Here is a 12662-nt window from a genome sequence, read left to right as displayed (position 1 = left end):
CCCACCCCCGCGCTCTTAAGCCCAGCGCGAGCTGCAAGCGCGCGGGCTGGCTGGGCTGCTCCAGCTGGAAGTCATTGTGCCGGCTGGCGTCTGCGTTGTCAGGACGACCGCCCGGCCGGCGCCAGCGGAGGGGGGGAGGCGGGCTCGGTGAATGGGTGACGTCACGCGGCCGGCGCCAGGCAGTCTGGGCTGCGGAGCCAATGAATCAGCTGTCGGGGGGAGGCGGCGCCGCGCGCGGGAGGAGGTGCAGGAATGCGCCGCGAGCCGCGCGGCCCGGGCGGGCGGGAGGCATCGGCGCCTGCGCCTGCGCCTGCGCCCCGCCCCTCCCTGGGCGGCCCGAGCGGTGGGGTAGCCATCCCCGCGCTCCCTGCGCCTCGCGCCGAGGTTCCGGCTCCGCGGCGCTGCCTCTGCTCTCCGCCCACGGGCGCGCGCCCTGCCGGGACTCCCGCGAGCTGGGCCTAGCTGCGTTAGGGAGCATCGGCTTTCCACTCGTTGCGACTGGGCCACTCGCTCAAGAAAAAGGGAAAACCAAATAAAACTTGTCCTTGTCGATAAAATGGGCTTTGAAAGTGTTGATGAGTTAATTCACCGTAGGGTAACTATGCTCTGCTTTGTGCTGGTATCACTAGAAAGGAACCAGAGTTTTGGAAAAGCCCAAAATTGCACGGGGAAAAAAGAAATGTAACGACTTCACGATTTGGGCTTGGAGCCGAATGCCTTTTCTTCCATTGCTGTACCGTATGTGCTTTTGAGGGTCTAGAAGACAAGTGCCTGCCTCCGAAGGGCTCCAGTATTTCAGTGCTTCTGTGTTTTTTTTTCCCCCTCTGTCTGCTGTCCGTTAGACAGTGACCTCCAGAAGGCCAAGCACTGAGTCATGGTCATTTCTGTATCCCCAGTATTTAGCGCTCTCAGATGCACCATAAGGGCTCTAAATGCGATGGATCATCTACAGTGCGAGAGCAAATGACCTCTGAGTAAAGGCTCGGGTAAAATGAATACCCCCGAATTCCTAACCATCTATTTTAGGTGCTTACTTACTGGTTTTTGGCGGTGTCCAGGATTGATGAAGCATTGTTACTGAAACTGGAACACCGGAGAATATGCCTGAGTATTCCAGAAGGTGTTAAATCTGCCCTCTCCGCTGTAGTCATTTTTCTCTCTGGATCTCTCCTTTCTTCATCTGTAAAAGAAGTTGACCCGTGAGATGTTCTCTTAAGACCTCGAAAGTTCTATAAGCCAATCATTGCATTTAGCAACCTTTAAATTTTGAGTTCACTCTTCCTCTAACTGCATTTGGTAAATACGATGAATACTCTTTCATTCAACAAACAGTTCAGGGTGAACTGCTATGTGAATAGAAGTACTGGAAGTTTTAGTTAAATATTTTAAAGTTAGAAGGTAGGATCCCAGACCTGAAAACATTTCTTATGCAAGTAAGAAACAAACTAGAAAACGAAAGGGGGGCTCCTGGTGGCTCAGTCAGTTAAGGCTCAACTCTTGGTTTCAGCTCAGGCCATGACCTCAGGGTCCTGAGATCACTCCCCGAGCTCAGTGGGAAGTCTGCTTGAGTNTATTTTAACGTTAGAAGGTAGGATCCCAGACCTGAAAACATTTCTTATGCAAGTAAGAAACAAACTAGAAAACGAAAGGGGGGCTCCTGGTGGCTCAGTCAGTTAAGGCTCAACTCTTGGTTTCAGCTCAGGCCATGACCTCAGGGTCCTGAGATCACTCCCCGAGCTCAGTGGGAAGTCTGCTTGAGTTTTTCTCTCCCTCTCTCTCTGCCCCTCCCGCCCACTCTCTCTCTCTCAAATAAATAAATCTTAGGGAGGGAGGGAGGAAAGAAGGAAGGAAGGAAAGGAGGAAAGAAGGAAGGAAGGAAGAAAACAAAAGAAGATGCTAATAAACTTATAGACCAGTGCATCTCAAAGTTAGAGGTGCATTGAATCACCTAGCATCTAGTTGAAATGCAGGCTCTGGTGAGGGCCGGGATTCTGGATGTACGTAAAAAGCATCCAAGTGATGCTGGCCCATGGACCATACTTTGAGTAAAGAGGGCCTATACTACAAAGTACCAAGGAAATCCTGAAGTAAGAATGTGATGGAGATAAACTGCTAACATTTCCCAATGGTGAACTTGAGCCAGGTGACTGAGGATGTGGTAGGGTGAAGGGAATGAAAACACTTCCAGGGGAGCAAACAGTATTAAAAAAAAAAAAAATATTGTAAGGAAAAGAGCATGAATTAAGGCAGTGGAGAGGATTTTGTTTGACTTCAGTTAGGAAATACTTTAGGGAACTACAAACGATAGATTGGTTATTTACTGGTGGGGTGGGCAGTACAACGATGAACCAGGGAACTTGCAATTTCAGAGCTGAAAAGAACCTCAGACGTTATCAGTCCCAACAATTTGGTGTAGATAAGGAAACTGAGCAACAAAATGATTTCATTAAGTGATGGTAGAGTGTGGGGTGGAAACCAAGCTCAGGAATTTAGATTGCATACCTTCTGTAGACAGCCAAGACCTTAAAAAAAGGGAAACCATTTGTATGTGGCATAAGGTGGAAACATAAAGGAAAAATGAAAGCAAGAGAGACAGACACATAGGAAATAATTTAATAGTCCAAGCATGGGTTTTGGGGTAAGGTCTGGTCTAGGGAGGTCTAGGGAGAAATAAAGGGAAAAGTTTAATCTGAAAAATTTTGTTTCTGCATAAATTAAATGGCTGGAAGCAGCTGATTAAGTCATCTTGTCCTGTAAGAGAGTTCCTTCCATCCCTCTCCATTCTAATACAATGTTTTTCAACCCTGACTCCACATCAGCATCGCCCCTAGGAGCTTTTCTTTTTTTTTTTTTTTTTTAAAGGGATGCCTGGGGTCCATGCCATATAAATTTAATCAGACTCTCTGGGAGTGGAGCCCTGGCATCAGTATTTTTAAAAGCTCCCCAGATGATTATAATGCGCAGCCAGTGTTGAGAATCACTAATCAGATCTATAGTCACCGGCTCATTTCATAGACTTCGTTTCTGTCCCTGAACATTTCCCCAGGTGTTAACTATTATACTGGCACTAGATCATTTTTAATACTTAGTGTGTTTTGTGGTGGGTTTTGATGTTTTGTAGCACAGTCTTTAAGTCCATGTCTTCTACCCCTCATTAACTGCCATGACTTAGTTGTGAACCTATCCTGATACTTCTCATTGGCAAGAAAAGGAAAAGTGATTTGGCATATTACTGGATGGAAATGAGGGACCTGGTTTATGAACCTATATGGTACCACAGTGTGGCAGTGCATTGCCTTGTTGCCATTTTATTTGATTTTACCTTTGCTTTAATAATCTACATTAATAGGCTCTTTAGGATTAGAGCTGATAAAAGAGGTAAGTACTTAAAATCGCTACTTGGACTCTTGGAACTTTTGAGTCTTCTCTCAAAAATGACTTAAGGTTTTGCAAAAAAAAAAAAAAAAAAGTGAAAGGGAGACATTCTTGTGGCTTTTCCTTGATGACTAACTTAACTTTTAAACCTTCACTGATCATTTATTCTTCTAAAATTAATTGAGTACCTACTATGTGTCAGGCACTTTTTCAGACCTGAGGATGCCAAGAAGGAAAAGCATATCCTCTGCTCTCAAAGAGGAACAGATAAGCAGAGTTAATTTCAGATATTCTCTTTGTTCAGTTTGGACACTTAACAGGTACTTGGCTTTTCTGTAGGATCTTACAGTTCTATTTTATGAGTACTTCAAAAAATTCTTTCAAAAACCAGATTACAGAGAATATTCACCCTCTTGTTCTTTTCCTACATTTGCCTAATTTCCCAATTATACCCCACAAAAGTCACTATTATTAATTTTTGAGATATCCTTGAGAGTATTTTTATGAGTATACAAGCAGATGCAAAAATATTTGTATTTTTCTCCTTTTTCACACTGTTCTGTATCTTTTTTAATTTCAAAGTAATGGTGGGGGTTCTTTTTATATCAACCATATTCCTTTACATTTTGTTCTTCCTTCATAATATTCTGTTGTCTGGAAGTATCATAATTTATCTTACTGCTGATGGTGATCTAGGCTATTTCCAATCTTTTATTACAAAGCTACATAAACAACCCTGTATCTGTGTCATTTTACACGTGTGAGTTTGGTTTTTTTGTTTGTTTGTTTTTTTAGCAAGAGAGAGCAAGTGGGAGGGGGAGAGGGAGAGAGAGAACCTAAAGGAGGCTCCAGGCCCAGCATAGAGCCCAAATGGGGGTTTGATTTCACGACCCAGAACCATGACCTGAGCCGCAATTAAGAGTCGAATGCTGGGGCGCCTGAGTGGCGCAGTCCTTAAGCGTCTGCCTTCAGCTCAGGGCGTTTTCCTGGCGTTCTGGGATCAAGCCCTACATCAGGCTCCTCCGCTAGAAACCTGCTTCTTCCTCTCCCACTCGCCGTGCTTGTGTTCCCACTCGCCGTGCTTGTGTTCCCTCTCTCGCTGGTTGTCTCTCTCTGTCAAATAAATAAAATCTTAAAAAAAAAAAAAAAAAAGAGAGAAAGAGTCAAATGCTTACCTGACTGAGCCACCCAGGCGCCCCTGTACGAGTTTATTTGTAGGGTAAATTCCTACAAGTGAAATCACTAGGTCTTTAAAGAGTACATGTAAACATTCCTGAATGTTTCCTTAAGATAAAGTCATAGGCATGAGATTGCTAGGTTGAAAGGTGAAAATACATTTAAGGTTTTTGATACTTACTGACACATCACCTTGTACCACTTTATTTTCTCACTCTGAAAACTTGCCTGCACTAGAAACTATCTTTCATCTTCTTTTAAAACTCTTTGTTCATTTGATAGGTAAAGAATGGTATGCATTTGTATAAATATATATATAAATAATACGGTATACCATTTAACTATGTATATATTAATATGCATTTCTATAGGTATTAGTTTGACCTTGATTCCATAAGTTTATTAGCCATTGCATGATCAGGGACTTGTTTGTTCATTTCCTTTGTCCAATTTTGAAGAATTTTTATTTTTCTTGTTGATTTGCAATAAACAGCTTGTATTTCTTAATATAAATAATAGCTTATAATTATTACTCCCTTATTTAGGTGCTGTGTTAAGCATTTTTAATTGGTTTTGTATATTGTAAATATTTTATCTGAGTTTGATATATGTCTTTAATCTTTAAACAGTATTTCCACTTAAAAACCTATAGAGGCTTTAAAAATTATGTGATAAAATCAATTGATTTTTTATGGGTTTTGTTTGCTTGCTTTAACACATAAAAAAGCCTATGCCACTCTAAAATCAGAATAGTATTCACCATTATCTTTTTCTAGTTCCTAAGGATTTAAGTAATGTTTAAAACCCAAATCAACCATAAATATGAGTAGATAAATATGAGTACTTACAAATGCTTTACGCCTACAATGTAACTATCTTTTCTGTTTTAAGAAAATTTTTGTATCCTTTTTTTAAAAAAATTTTTTTTAAGATTTGTATTTATTTATTTGATAGAGAGAGACAGCCAGAGAGAGAGGGAACACAAGCAGGGAGAGTGGGAGAGGAAGAAGCAGGCTCCCAGTGGAGGAGCCTGATGTGGGGCTCGATCCCAAAATGCAGGGATCACGCCCTGAGCCAAAGGCAGACGCTTAACGACTGAGCCACCCAGGAGCCCCTAAAAAAATTTTTTTTAAGTAGAGATAACTAGAAAAGGTAGCAAGGGCAACTAAGATTATCCACTGTCCCATCAACCTGAGACAATCCACATTAATATTTAGAGCAAATCCAGTTGGCTTTCTATACATACATATATACATACATACACATATATATTGGCTTTTTCTTTTCTTTTTCTTTTTTAACCAAAAAAATGGCATTAAACCATGGATATTCTTTTTCCCTGTTCCCCCCAACCCACATTAGCCACACAGGTGAATATCTTTCTATGTCAGTGGCTCTGCCTTCTCATTATAGTAATCCATTGTATGGTGGAGAACTTCCTAATGAGATAATTTCAGCTCCTAGAGAAGGGAGCCTGGGCAGAAGCATTCCAGGGAAAACCTCACCTGTCTATTGGATGTTCATCTGGCCAGAATCTCCCACAGCAGTTTCAACCTATAGTTTCTCAAAGACTTTCAATTTCTTTGAGAACCTAACTGCCAGAAAAAAGAAAAGAAAGAAAAAAAGGCTAACATAGTGGTCAATCATTAACCCACCCCAACAAGAGAGACAACTGAGAAAGAAAACACAAATCACTTTCTTTGCAAGGCATGGTTCAAAATATTCTTCTAGACTTGTGTGCCTCCTTTTCTTTCCCACACCAGTTCTCTTCCCCTACTAATCAAAATGCATCTCTCCTTTCAGATCAGTTTAAACGTATGCCCCTTATGTACTTCTTAACAATAATAATGACGTGTGTTGCTCTCCCAGAGATCTGACCTGAGGTTTGCTCTAGCTGCAATACCAGTATAGACCATTCCATCAATTATGAATGTATTCATGTGTGCGGAGGCAATAGTAGGCCAGTGATAATGTTACCTTATTCTGGAGACTTACTTATAAATAAATAATGAGATGTTTCTGCAAAGTGCCTTTAGCAAAGGCAGGGGAAAACATTACTTCTCAGACTGAAGATTTTAAAGATTATAAACTGATATTTAAAAAACTGATACCAAAGTTTTCTCAGTAAGATATAAACAATTTATGTGAATAAATAAGAGGAAACAAAATTAACTGGAAATTCTACAATGCTAAATTGGGTGGCTACAGTTCTCTAGCTGGCAAGTATAAAATTGAAGCGAACAGATCTGAGAGTCTGAAATAGATTTTTGGATATGCAGGGAAATTTATCTTTCTACCTCCAAGTATCTTATGCTGTACATTAAAAATAAGTAAATTACACTTAAAAATGTTAGGTAAAGATATAATTTGTGATACAATGCTACATTCTTACCTATTAAATATAATATTGAAAATTACTTTCAATGAGAATGATATAACCCAGCAATATGTATGATAGATTTTTCTTACTAAGCATCATCTTTTTTTTTCTTTCGACCAACTCCTATTAGGTTTATGTATTAAGCTAGATATTCAAGTCTAGGAACTGATTCAAATAGCGTCATGAAGTAGAATGAGTGCTAGCTTCCCAAGTGGATCTGTTCTTTACCATATATTCTAGTCTCACTGCTAGCAAACTAGAAAATGCTTTGTGGTTGCCACTAGAGGGCAAATAGCCTCCTGGACTTCTCTTTGACCAAGGAGCATCTCTGCAGGCAGCCAAAGCTTCAATGTCTCGTAAACCTAGTTTTAAATGTGGCATTGCCAACTTTCAGTCAACCCACAATCTCAGCAAGCTGAGAACTTTTTAAGTCAAGACGTAAGTTTGCTTTTTTACCATTTTACCAAATGGATAGATCTCTTGCCTGAGTGCACTAACTCCTGACCTTCTTATCCTAACCCTTTCTAGGTATTAAACCTCATAGCTCTGCCACCAAGATGAACTAACTCACAGCATTCAACAGCATTCTTGGACCTTAGAGTGGCATAAGACACCCTTTCCAATGTGACCAATTTCTGCTTACCTTTCCAATCTCATCTCCCACTGCTCCCTGATATTCCCTCTACACTGCACCACTTTATAGTTATTGGCAGTTCCTTAAACATACCATGTTAATCCATGCCCCCATGTCTTTGTTCAACCTACTCCTTCTATCTGGGATGCCGGCACTGCCCAACACATATTTCTGAAGACTTGGTTCAGATATCACCTGTGCGAAGCCTTAAAGTCTCTGCTGATCCCTTTCTTCCCCTACTACTTCTTCCTCAGCAATAAATTTAGTGTCTCCCTCCTCTGGGCTCCTCCAGCCTCTTGCACACACCTCTGTCACCAATGCTAACCCTACTATTGGGATTATGTCTAGCAGAGTAGGAACATTCAGTCTCAACTGTTTTGTCTTTTCTTTGCAGCATTAGAAATTGTTAGGAGTTCTGGAAGGATGAAATATGAACACCCCCTCTCCTGTCCAGGAGGCAGACTCCAGCAACTGTGGTTTTTGAATACTCTGCTCTTTTTGTCCTTCAGGAAGGAGGGACAAGATTTCTGCTGATAAAAATCTGGACGTCATTGGTAGTTAAAAGAAATGACTAGGGTTTTAGTCATAGAGAAATATTTGGAATCTGGAGAGACTGAGGTAGACTGGAAAAGGTTTTGAGTGGCCAAACATTACTGGCCAGAGTCAGGAGAGTGGTCTGAATGTACAGCCGCCCCAAGGAAGTGCCCAGTGAGTGGGCTGGGGGAAGAGGCCCATGAGGGGCTTGGCTTACGTGCGCAGGAGCCGTAGTGAACTGACTCAGCGCAGCCCCCACGAGAGGACCATCTAGTTGAATGGGAGTCTTGCCTCTACCAGACGAATAATCACGGGGTGTGATCCTCAGCCTAGGATTAAGTCTTTTTTTTTTTTTTGAAGCACAAACTGTTCCTCAAAACTATTGAAAATCATTGAACATAAGAAGTGTCCAAGAAACTGTCACAGGGCAGAGACATAGTGACTAAAGGTAATGTGGTAATCTGGGTGGGATCCTGGGACAGAAACAGGGGATTAGATGAAAATTGAGGAAATGCGAATAGTGCAGACTTTTGTTAAGAAGAATGATCAGGATTGGCTCGTTAATTATAATTCTGTACATATCATACTAATATAAGAAGTTTAACAACAGGGGAAAGAGTGCCTGTGGTATGTGGAATCTCTCTGTATCACCTTATCCAATGTCTCTATAAATCTAAAAGTGTTCTAAAAACATAAGTTTATTAAGAAGAAACAAGGAGAAGAAGGAGGAGGAAAAAAAGAAGGGGGAGGAAGAGAGGAAGGAGAGGAAAAAGAAAAAACAAAAACAAAGATAAATTTTTAAAACCCCCAAAAACCTAACCTGTGAAAATGTCTCTTTCAAAACTCTCAGGACACTGGAAGCACTGAAGGCACACGAATTCCATGTGTGCAGGACCAATTCATGCTGATATCCCCAGTGCCTGGTTTTATTTATTTTTTTAAAGATTTTTATTTATTTGAGAGAGAGAGAGAACATGAGCAAGGGAAGGGGCAGAAGGACAAGCAGACTCCCCTCTGAGCAGGGTGCCAGCATGGGGCTCTGTCCCAGGACCCTGAGATCATGACCTGAGCTGAGATCAAAAGTCAGATGCTTAACCAACTGAGCCACCCAGGGGTGCCCCCCACCCCCAACTCAGTGCCTGGCTTTAGTATTTGGTCAATGCATAGTTATTGAGTTAAAATTACTTTCCAATAAGGAAGTCGCAAAGGGTAGTAAAGAGAATGCTTTTCTTCTGCTAATACACAAAACTATAAAATATATTTTGTTTGCTTAAGTTGATAAAAAAAAAAAAAAAACATTTTGTAGGGCTACCCAGTTCAACAGAGTTTGCCCTGACATTTAGAAAGAATGTTATAAGACAAACTATTATCTTAGTGCAGGAAAAAAAAAATCAAACTCCATTTTTTAAGAATGTTACCATTCTTCTGATGTTCACCTGGAGGAAAATTATCCTTATAATAATGAGATGTTACAATTGAGGCAGAAAATACATAGAGATCTAGTATAAAATGTCTAAATAGTTGTAAGTAAAGAATGAAGGTTCAATTTCTTTTTCATATAAAAGGAAGCAAACATATTAAAATTCTCCTAAGTACTAATATTTGAAGTACATAGAGTGAAAATAGAAAGTGCTCATATATTTTTGATACAGAAATTGTTCTCTTGTATGTTTTTTAGTTTTGTGAAAATCTCTCAGCAAATGATACTTATCACAAATAGCATTTCTTCTATGAGGGATATTTCGAAATAATTTGGAATATAGACATTGTATTTTTAAATTTTGCATGTCTCATGATATTTGTCTTTCAATATGTCAATATTGTAGACATTTACACTTAAAAGAAGAAGGTGTGGAAGAAAGGAAAGACGGCCAAAAAATAAAGGTTTCGGATAACAAATTCAAAAGTGTTTCTTCTGCCAGTGTTCTGTGCATTGACTGAAGAGTTGGGGTCTTGCTGATGACTCAGGTCTCTGCTCAGATGTCTTGCTTATCACAACGGAGGCTATTAACCGCACAAATATAAAGCTGTAACCCTCTCTCCTTGGCAAGGAAGTAAAAAAAAAAAAAAAAAAACTTAATAGATTTTTAGTTTGAACGGACAACCCATACTGATATTTTTGATATACTGTGAGAAAAGTAAAAGGGTCATTTTTTGGTATTCTCAGAATAAATGTAAATCAATGATGTTTCAAAATATACTTGCTTCCCAGTATAGATTAAAATATATTCCAGATAATATGTTAAACTATATTAATCCCAGAAGATGCTAATTAATTACCTGAGATAGATGTGCTAATTAATCACGAGATGAATTCTCCATTTCTCTCTTAAAATGAATAAGAGGAATTAGTAAAATGAGAGAATGAAGAAATGCATGTGATTAGAGGCAACAGAGTGGAAAGAGCTCTAGGTCGTATAGGGAGGGAAAAAGAGAGGAAAGAAGCCTGGGTGGAGTCCTCACACAAGGGCCAATAACGCTATCAGTGAACTATCATGCCTACGGGCCTACTGTGCATGGGAATTTTATATGAATTTTCTAATTTTTTAAACAATGTCAACAAATTAATGATTACTCATATTTTAGAAATGAGGACCATGACATTCAGAGAATTTAGCAACTTGTCCAAGGTCCCCCTTCCCCTACCCACTAAGAAGTAGACACAGGCGTCAAACCTAGATCTATTTAATCTCATAGATTATGGAACCTACGACATCATTCCTCAGCATTTCCCTGTCAAACGTTTCAGGTATGACTTTAGATTGGAGATTTTGGTAAGTGAATTCATATTTGTAGGAACTACCCCAAGTCTAAACTTATTACTGAAGCTAATTGAACGGCATCAATTCCCTCATCTTTTCTGATCTGTAATCTTTGCTACCCTTTCTGGTCCAGAAAGAAAAGATTTCATTACTTTTGCCAAATGCTTCCTGCTATATACCATAAGCCAAGGCAATCTGTTGTGTATTTTACTGGTACCATTATACCAGGGCTATACCCAGAATGTTCAGAGCATTAGTCAAAATCTGATTTCCTGTATATGTTTTTATGGTTCAGAGAGTTTTAATTCTGTAAATTTCCTTTGGTTCATTATTATTGTTTCCAGTCCTCAGTAGATATTTTTCATCTTGTCTTTTAACTTCTTAAAATATGAGTGGTGGTTGTTTTAAAGTTGGTATATGAAAACTCTGTAATGGGGATCACCTGTGGGTCTGTTTCTTGAGTCCTTTTTTCTTCTGGATTTTGGTGACATCTTGTCACCTTGTTTGCCTGGTTACAAGGCACTGTATATGAAATTTGTCAAGAGACTCTGAATGCTGCTATATTCCTCCAGAGAGAATGTGCATATGCTTTTACCAGGCAACTAGGTTAGGGGCACTAGGAACCCCTACACACCTTAGTCGGGTGCTCCTGATAAAAAAGGAAAACACCAGATGACTGGCAAATGGAGGTCATCTGATGTTAGGCTTTAGTTCCTCTGAGAACTGATCTATTTCCAGCTCACTGTTCTTTTCAGGGATAGCCTTTCTGGGTCCAAATCGACTGCTTGAGGTATTTACCAAGATCCCTCCTTCTTAGCAAACAATGACCTCCAATTTTTGGTCTCCCACCTCCACGAATCTGTCTAAAGCTTTCTCAGATTACATCCTCTCAGCCACAGATTTCAGAATCAGCAATCACCTTCAGGGAAAAGTAGACCCAAATATCAGGTTCACCTCTATGGACTTTCATCCTCTGTCAGATCTTGACCTCACAATTCTTCATGCCTAGCTGGTTCTGCAATGATTTTAGATTTTTTGTTTTTGTATCACTCAGTCCAGCTTCTCCAGCTCCTCTTGGTGGGAAAGTAGGTCCAAAACAATCTAGTCTGTCATTCCTGGAAGTGGTTTTACCCAAACTGTATCGATTGTAGTTTTTATTATTATTTATTGTCAATATAAAAATACAGGTTCCATTTAAAAAGTGAGGTATTTAGCTTCTCCTTAAAAAATAAAAGTTATAGGGGTGCCTGGGTGGCAGAGCGGTTAAGCGTCTGCCTTCGGCTCAGGGCGTGATCCCGGCGTTATGGGATCGAGCCCCACAAGGCTCCTCTGCTGTGAGCCTGCTTCTTCCTCTCCCACTCCCCCTGCTTGTGTTCCCTCTCTCTGCCACCCAGGCGCCCCTTGTGTTCGCTCTCTCGTTGGCTGTCTCTATCTCATAAATAAATAAAAAATCTTTAAAAAAAAAATAAAAGTTATAGCAAACTGACCCCAATTTCCTGCATGTTAGCAATCTCTTGATTGGAGTAAGGGCTGTCACCTTGAGACGGATCAAGCATGATTCAATTTCACAAGGCTTTCCAACATCCTAGTTTATTATACCAGTTACCTTTGTTCATTTCTGCTACTTGCCTGGCCCCTAACAACACTTGTTTCTGTGACCCCTGGTTCCGGTGACTGTAAATTCACAATAGGGATCCAAAAAGGCTAAATCAAGTTCTTTTCCCAAAAAATTCGCACCGAGCAGCAACAGATATTTTGCTTACCCCCATTTATAGTCCTCAGAAGTAAAGAAATTTCTGTC

At 40.2% G+C, this 12662-nt stretch overlaps 1 long non-coding RNA gene across 1 annotated transcript in view; it reads right to left on the bottom strand.

The window, feature by feature from the left end:
- LOC117802274 overlaps window positions 1–12662 on the bottom strand; it is a 42962-nt gene that overhangs the window by 12859 nt on the left and 17441 nt on the right. The window contains exon 2 of the long non-coding RNA XR_004625365.1: window positions 1039–1180. This is a non-coding gene — a long non-coding RNA (uncharacterized LOC117802274). The remainder of the gene's footprint in view (window positions 1–1038; window positions 1181–12662) is intronic.

The sequence above is a fragment of the Ailuropoda melanoleuca genome, chromosome 5 (genome assembly GCF_002007445.2).
Source record: "Ailuropoda melanoleuca isolate Jingjing chromosome 5, ASM200744v2, whole genome shotgun sequence".
Lineage (NCBI taxonomy): Eukaryota > Metazoa > Chordata > Mammalia > Carnivora > Ursidae > Ailuropoda > Ailuropoda melanoleuca.
This window is presented reverse-complemented; position numbering and strand designations above follow the sequence as displayed.